Source organism: Pseudophryne corroboree, chromosome 7 (genome assembly GCF_028390025.1).
Source record: "Pseudophryne corroboree isolate aPseCor3 chromosome 7, aPseCor3.hap2, whole genome shotgun sequence".
Classification (NCBI taxonomy): Eukaryota; Metazoa; Chordata; class Amphibia; order Anura; family Myobatrachidae; genus Pseudophryne; species Pseudophryne corroboree.
The window spans coordinates 471,148,529-471,157,187 of NC_086450.1; the positions used below are offsets into that span (position 1 = coordinate 471,148,529).

Here is an 8,659-nt window from a genome sequence, read left to right on the forward strand (position 1 = left end):
CCTCCCCAAAACTCTAACCCTCCTTTACCGCTTCCTAAACCTAACCCTCCCCTCTGCAGAATAACCCTTCCTGGTGGTGCCTAAGTCTAACGCCCCCTTCTCACAGCCTAAACCTAACCCCTCGTGCAGCCTAATCCTTCCCGTGGGTGCCTAAACCTACCCCCCTTCCCACAGCCTAAACCTAACCCCCCCTCTTCACATCCTAACCCACCCACCGCTGCCGAAACCTAACTTCCCTACCATGGCTTACCTTTCTGGTGGCCTGGCAGTCACTCATTCAGGATCCCTGCTGTCAAGATTCCGGTGCCGAAATTGTCTTATTGATTTGTTGGCGCTTGCATTCCAGGGAAAGTGTCAGGATTCCTGCTTTGTATTTCAACTGTTGTCACATGTTTTTATCATAATATGCTTTATTTACTATCCACATGAACATCTATTGGGAATAGTAACCTAGCCTGAAGCATGGCGAGCAAAACAGCCTGTGAAGGCAAAAAATTCTACTGATGGTGGACAGAAAAAACACAAAAACCATTTGTTGACCATTTGTGTGTTGACCTTTTCCATGTCAGCTTTTTGAATCTGTTGACTTTTCATACTTGTCAACCTTAAGCACCGTCGACCTTTCATCTGTCAATCTTTTGTTCCTGTTGACCTTTTGTACCTATTGACCTAATGAATGTCAAATATATGGTGTTAACCTAATGTCTGTTGACCGAAACATTGTCGATCTATTAATCCATAGTCAAAATAATTTAATCATTTAAAAAAAGGTTTCCATTTTCCCCAGGTCTTGTGCATGCAGTAGAAGAGACCTAGATGGAGATAGACTCTGTCCCCAAAAAGATTGGAGACATAAATGGACACTGAAGACCATATAATAGGATAAACTCAGGTACTCACATAGAAATAATTGTACTTGTGTTCAGTGTCCAAATGGAGGCCAGGGCATGCTGAAATTCTGTAATGGTCTAGATCCAGGCTAATGGTTAGGGCAGGAGGCAATCCTGAAATTGGAAAGATTCCATAAAAGGTTAGGGAAGGTTGAATAGTGGACGAGACCCAGGTTACAGGTCAGGTTTTTCATGGATGCAAGTGTGAAAATGGTGGATAAGGACTAGGTATTGGTTTATATGTTTTAGTGAATGACAATAGATTTGAGGAGCTATTCATCTGCATTTTAAAGAAAGGTAAGGTGAAGAGACTAGCAAATTGTCTCTGTAGTTTTTAAAGTAATACCTGTGAGCAGCCAGGAGATGCATCTTAATAATAAGATAGCAAGCAGTGTTCCAACAAGGTATTTTACCAGAAGGTGGGTATGATAGATGGAAACTGTTGTGTAATATTGTAAAGGGATACATTCAGAAGCCTAAATATATTTAGATTCATAATAATGCCCAAGATTCATATGAGGTAAATGAGCCATGAAGATGAAATAACGACAAGGAACACACAACAATAAAACAAATCATACTGTATGTGTTTAGTCCAGTTTGATGCTACATGCTATGGTGGTGCAAATTCTAACATGTTGTGATGCCCCAAACCCAGAGTGATGACATTTAGGATGCCCAGCTGTACTCCTGTGCTATTTGGAGGAGGGTGTGTGTGGCAGGTAGAGGACTTGCAGAAGGGGACATTTGATTATGACTGCCTAAAGACTGTGCAGTTTCAGTTCCCCTCTGTGGATCAGTAGTTCCAGCCAGGTGAAGTTAGATGAAGGGACTACAGATGTGTCCACCTACACCTGTTCCTATTTATCCATATGGCCAAATCAGCTATGCAAACTAATCTGCAAATTAGCCACACCTTGTGATTTTTCTTAAGATATGCTACTTTAATCTGCTACTTTATAAGAAATATTTTGCAGGAAAAAAAGTGGGACTCCATCCAATCGCTATTAATGGCGGAGTGTCTTACCGCTGCACTTCTTGTCAAATGAAACAAAAAAGGTGTATGAGGACACATTTGTAAGTGAAGCAGAACAGAGGTGGCTCATTGTTGGAGGAAGTGGACATTGAGGCAGAGGTCTCTCCATCCAGCAAGAGGGCCATAGACAGTGATTTAGATCCCCACTCCTAAAAGGGCAATCCTTACCACCCAGGAGACGAGCAGTACTGACCACTATAAGGAAGAAGCAGGCTTTCCTCTCCAAAATTAGCAACAAACAATGTCTCCTAGAAAAGGATCAGTGAGATAAAAGCATCCTCAGAAGCAACCAATACAACAAGGTGGCTGAATAGCCCATTGTGGGAGGTCTGTAAAAAATAACCCAGCACAACTTTATGTTACAGTACACATCCCAGTGGCAGCACTGATTAACCTATCACTCTTCAAGTGTAGTGAGCAATATAGTTAATGGATACAGAGATACTGTATGTAAATCACACAGATTGAGAGTCCAGGACCAGCTTAGACGCAAACAGCTTCCTAATAAAGGGGACAGAGCTTACATTCACCAGTATCAGCTTTAGCTGGCTATTGTTAGAAACCACACCAAGCTTTAAAATTATTCGGAGAGCAGCCAGAAAAGTTACAAAGTTACTAGTGGGTATTGCTGATACTGTACATTGGGAAGTTATTGAAAATAAATTTGCAAACCCTAGACAGGACCAGATTCTGCCCTATTTTATAGTCTAGCAATGTTTCATTAACTTTAGACTGAACAACTGTTTTAAGGAGATCAACATTTAAGAAGAAGTGCACTACAAACTTATTAAAGCTAGCTATAAAGGACAGAGGTTTATTGGGGCTCCAACCACGGAAATATTTTAAATGCAACTGTTACTGTAATTTATAAATTAAACCTGATAAGATTGTCAAAGGTTAATAAGGTTAATCCATCTCATCTCAGCCTTTGAAAAGGTTTTTACAATTAAGGTTACTATTAACTGTAAACCTAATTGTATAAAAACCTTTTGAGGTATACAGGCCATTAAAGGTTTTTGTACAATTAGGGTTACAATTAATTAACCCTTTATCACCCTGGGTGCTACTAAAACACTCATACACTCACTGGTCATCTCCAGATCGAATTACTGTAATCTCCTCCTATACGGCCTCCTTGACAAATGCCTCTCTCAACTCTAATATATCCTCAATGCTGCTGCCCGGCTCAACTTGCTCTCCAAACATACTCTCTTACTAGTCCTTCACTGGCTCCCTTTTTCTTTCCATATCTAATTCAAGCTTCTCATACTAACTTACAAAGCTATCACTTTTCCTCTCCCATTTACTTATCTGACCTTATCTCCCTTTACACTCCCACATGCCATTTTTGCTCCACAAATACATGCCACCTCTCCTGCCAACTGATTATTTCCTAACATTTCTGCTTCCAAGATTTTGGCAATGGTGAGCCATACCTCTGGAATGCTCTACCTCTCCCTATCAGACTCTCCAGTTTGCTACAAAACCCACTTCATCAAACCAAGCCATCTTTCATTCTAACCCTCTGTTACATGCTCACTGTTTATACCATCTGTGTCACCCCTGTCTGTCTGCCTCTTCCATTCAGAATGTAAGCTCTCATGAGCAGGGCCCTCTCCCCTCATGTGCTTTTCCCTCTCTTAGACTATTTTATACTCCATATGCCCAACAATGTCACCTAGCTTGCACTTTCTGCCATCCTGATGATTATTTCAGTGTCATGTCAACTGATGCAGGAATGTTTATAAACCATGTACTTGTCTTACATTATCTTGTACTGTAAGTGGTTGTTTTCTTGTTTTGCTCATTTGTTTATGTACTTTGTTAGACATTGCGGAACCCTTGTGGTGCTATATAAATAACCAATACTAATAATAATAATTTGATTACTCACAGAATGCCTGGGGGTTGTTGAATGGTCCGTGTCCTTGATGTGTACTCTAGGTGGTATCTCAAGTGGGATGAATTGCTGAAGTTCCATCTTGTAGCTGATGTAGTGCACAGGAATTCATCTTCCGCCACCTGTCTTATGTCCATCACCAAGCTCCTCTGCTATTTTTGCCTTCAATACCACCTTTGAATCATTAAAACTTTTTTGATGTTCTTCACATCACGGCGGCAGGTGATGACCGCATTGATGACATCTGTTATGGTCTGCATAATGCCCTTCTTGAGGGATGCAGGTGTGTGGTGTGCATGTTCTCCAAGAAGCTTCTGAAACACCCCCACCATGGCACGCAAAAGCGTCCACTTCTTATTGTAGGATAAATTACTATTTCTCCCTTTGCACATCTTCCCAAGTACATGTGCAGCTGGCTGCACATTATTCTCATCCTCCTCCTCCTGGCTCTCCTCCTCCTGAATCTCCTCCAGCTCCTCACTGCTCTTCTCCTACTCCTCAGTATGACACTGGGTGAGAATAACCTTCTCATCCTCTTCCTGTCTCCTCATCTCTGGTATGCAGACTGAAAGAGATAGTGATCGCAAGCAAAAGGCCAAACTCTTTATCTCAAATAGCAATCTCTTTCCTCTCCTTACCACTCTCCTTCACAAACCAATAAAAAATGGCCAAGCTGGGACTTACTGTATATAGGGGAGTTGATGTACAAGTCAGAAGACTTTTGGGTGACAATGGGTGAGTTTCTTTAACGCATTCTGAAACTCGCATTCCGGTTGGTCATAAACTTGAATGTTTTCTAGTGTGAATTGGTGAGAGAAGTTATATGCGGGTTATGGTTCAACCAGAAAACTTACACCCTATTACTTTTGGGAGTTGCGGGTTAAACTTGCTCTTTCAAAATGTGTGATAAGGTGCGACTTTGACCCACACAAATTACTCGCACCCTATTACATTCGACCCTTGGGATACAAAGAAAGTTTCCCATACTGTTCCTTATTATACCAACCTGCAGATATAAGTGATAGAAAAAACTACTATAGAAAATGTTGTCCAGTATGATCCAACATAAAAGTCAGAGAAATGCCTAATTAGACTGTCAACTAAAACCACTGTGAATTAATAACAAGAAGACCAAACACCTCCAATTAGCTAAAATAAACCCAAAAATAGAAACACTGACCTCACAGACCACTGAAAACACTGTATTGTTATAGATGTTGCAACCAAAAGTACAGATATTTAAGCCTTTATATTATAGCATTTCCTAACTAATATCAGACTTTTAAAGTATTTTAAATCATGCAGATATTTTTGCCAGGGTGGAATAATCTACCACTGTTTATGGTTAAATTAGGTTCTACTGTACTTATTACTCAATGTATTGGCAAAAAAACATTGTATAGGAATACCCGGAATTGCGGGCACCATTTAATTTATTACATTGAGGTTTGCCTACCAAAACTGATATTCCCTGTTAGGTACTTTCATTCGTATAACAGACGGGCAACATGCCATCAGACGCCTTATTTCATAGAATGTCTGGGCATTAATGGGCAGATGTGTGCCAAAGACAAATAGATTCCAGTCACTAAATTAATCTGCCTTTTGTCACTTTTTCATCTTCAGATGGAAGATACATGAAGGACTATATAACAAACAGAAGAGACTACCACCATTACAGACATTCATATTAGCTTGCCTCCTTAAATGACATTTGCCAAAAGGCTATTCAGTCATCCATAACTGAGCCTCATCTCAACTTGGAGCCAAATGTGCATAACTTTGTGATAACTGGTTGCTTGCACATAGCCTAAATAGAGTGAGGGCATGCTGTGGGCATGTAGGCAAAAGTGCCCCTTATACAGAGTTCTGCATAAACAGAGATGACAATGTTTTCCGATGGTTGTCTTGTGTCAAGGTTAAGTCTGGTGCAAATGCCCACTGATAGTGATGGTTGTTACTTACACAAGCAGATATATTTAGTTGGGGCGGTCACAGGCTCTGAATAAAGACTGAGATCAGAATTATATTTCATGCATCCAATTTGGCTGCATATTCTGTACTTTGAGTGTGCCCCTTATCAGGACCACTACAGTATGTAAAAGGGAAAAAGAAACAACAGAACCAATAATACTAGCATAGATGCTGAATGATGGTTCCAAACTGTCTGGGTTTCAAATACAGATTTGCCTCAACTGACTGCCTGAAAATAAATACTCCTAGGCTAATGCAAGTTTGTAAATCAATGACACCTCAATGATATTGGTGATTCTTGTCAGCTATGATTTCTTGCTACTTGTGTTGAAAAAGGGATAGAAAAGGCTGAATAGACAAGATGAATCTGCTGTCAGTGTTAGACGCTGAGCATGACCATCCAAATCTTCTACTAAACTGAGTATTCCTCAAGAGTCTCCCACTTGAGTACTAACTCAGCCCAACACTGCTTAGCTTCCAAGATTGGAAGGATTCGGGCGTTGCCAGTGTGGTATGAGAGTAGAAGGAATATCCAATGTTAATGGGCTCTGGAATCACTGATGAGAGTTCACAAATATTGTTGTAGAAAATAGAATAGGTAGTAGATGGAAGAAGAAAATAGGGGATCTGCTGCCAATGTTAGACAGGGATGGATATCCCTTAATCAATGGTAAGAGTACTGAAAAATAGGTAAAGGTAAGAAAAACCAGAGAAACGTGGAAAGAATTGATTTTGAATAAATGGAATATTGCCTCAAAGGACAAAAGTCAATTTAGAAAAAAGAGAAAAGAGAAGCTCTGGTTATAATGAACCAGTAACATATAATTAATATGATAAATTGCTGAAAAATAGCTAATTGTGACAACAGCTCTATGACTGAACAATGAAAAATAATAAATTGCAACAGTAATGAAGTTTATATGAAGCCAGGGCTCCAACAGCAAGGGATAACTTAAAGGAATATGATATTTTAGAATGAAAAAAATGAAGAAGTCCTTTTAGAATAAATAGACTAATGGCCATAATAGACCATTAGTCTCTTTATTCTAAAAGGACTTCTTGATTGACAGCCTGTGTATTGAATTTTTTCATTTATCATATTAATTATATGTTACTGGTTCATTGTAACCAGGGCTTCTCTTTTCTCTTTTTTTCTAAATTGACTTATTTATTGATAGCTTGTTCATAGAATCATTACATTTAGAATACTTATTTCAGTCATCTAGTCACTCCTTTTGCAATTGGAACCCTGGTATCACAGAACTATATTAATGTTACAATTTATCTTCCTCCTTATTATAGAGCTGTTGTTACAAATTAGCTATTTTCTAGCCATTAGTTTAAATTATACTAAGGATATGTTTGAAGACATAGGATATCAATTTGTACAGTGTGAACCATATATTTGGACAACCATTTCTGGTTAAATTATCATTACTTTACTAGTTATTTTTTTGCCACTACTTGGTATTACAATACCTATGGGTATTTTTTGTACTCTGCTGTTTGAAGCTTTACATTAATTAAGTCACTTGATTATACTATTCATACATCTACCTATACCTCAAGTACCACATCATTAAGAATCTCTCTTAGACTAATTCATTCTCTCTTTTGTCCTTTGAGGCAATATTCCATTTATTCAAAATCAATTATTTCCATGTTTCTCTGGTTTTTCTTACCTTTACCTATTTTTCAGGACTCTCACCATTGATTCAGGGATATCCATCCCTGTCTAACATTGGCAGTAGATCCCCTATTTTCTTCTTCCATCTATTCTATTTTCTTCAACAATATTCGTGAACTCTCATCAGTGATTCCAGAGCCCATTAACATTGGATATTCCTTCTACTTTCATACCACACTGGCAACGCCAGAATCCTTCCGATCTTGGAAGCTAAGCAGTGTTGGGCTGAGTTAGTACTCAAGTGGGAGACTCTTGAGGAATACTCAGTTTAGTAGAAGATTTGGACGGTCATGCTCAGCGTCTAACACTGACAGCAGATTCATCTTGTCTATTCAGCCTTTTCTATCCCCTTTTTAACACAAGTAGCAAGAAATCATAGCTGACAAGAATCACCAATATCATTGAGGTGTCATTGATTTACAAACTTGCATTAGCCTCGGAGTATTTATTTTCAGGCAGTCAGTTGAGGCAAATCTGTATTTGAAACCCAGACAGTTTGGAACCGTCATTCAGCATCTATGCTAGTATTATTGGTTCTGTTGATCCTTTTTCCCTTTTACTTGTTTGTATATCCAACTACTATTTCATTTTATTGATATTGTTAAAAAAAAATATTTTTTAATATAAAACTACTGTTTTCAGACTTCAAGATATACAAGAGTGCACCCACAAAAGAGTCTTCTTTTCTCCTTTCATTTTGCATGTTTCATTACTTACTCAGGGTGCACCACCAAATCTAAGATAGATTAGAAAACAGTGGTTTTCTTTCCTTATTATTGCATTTTGGTTATTACATTATCCACTTTATACTTCATTATTCCCCTGTGCGGTATACCCCTGATACATGATTCCACTACAGTATGTGCATGGGCAAAACCAATACCTAGGCTTGGAAAAATATTGTAGGTTTCAAATATCAAATTAACATGTACGCAATGAAAGGTTGTTATTTAAATTAAGGTGACCAGAAATGGACTGAATTTCTTAATGATATTATAGCTCATTGGTACAACCCTGTACTCATTTGGAAGACATCCAAGACAGTAATGAGGGGCTATATTATTATGTATCTAAAAAGAAAAGAGAGGAGAGCGCTCATTACAAATCTCTGAAGAAGGCTATGGATTTGTCCTTTAGAGCTTTCGCAGACTGCACTAATGATAATTCATTTG

General features: G+C 38.6%; 2 pseudogenes; one reads left to right on the plus strand and one right to left on the minus strand.

The window, feature by feature from the left end:
* Positions 1 to 6,206: 6,206 nt before the first annotated feature.
* Positions 6,207 to 6,325, minus strand: LOC134946083 (5S ribosomal RNA; annotated as a pseudogene).
* A 1,321-nt stretch (positions 6,326 to 7,646) lies between these two features.
* LOC134946321 (5S ribosomal RNA) lies at positions 7,647 to 7,765 on the plus strand (annotated as a pseudogene).
* Positions 7,766 to 8,659: the final 894 nt, after the last annotated feature.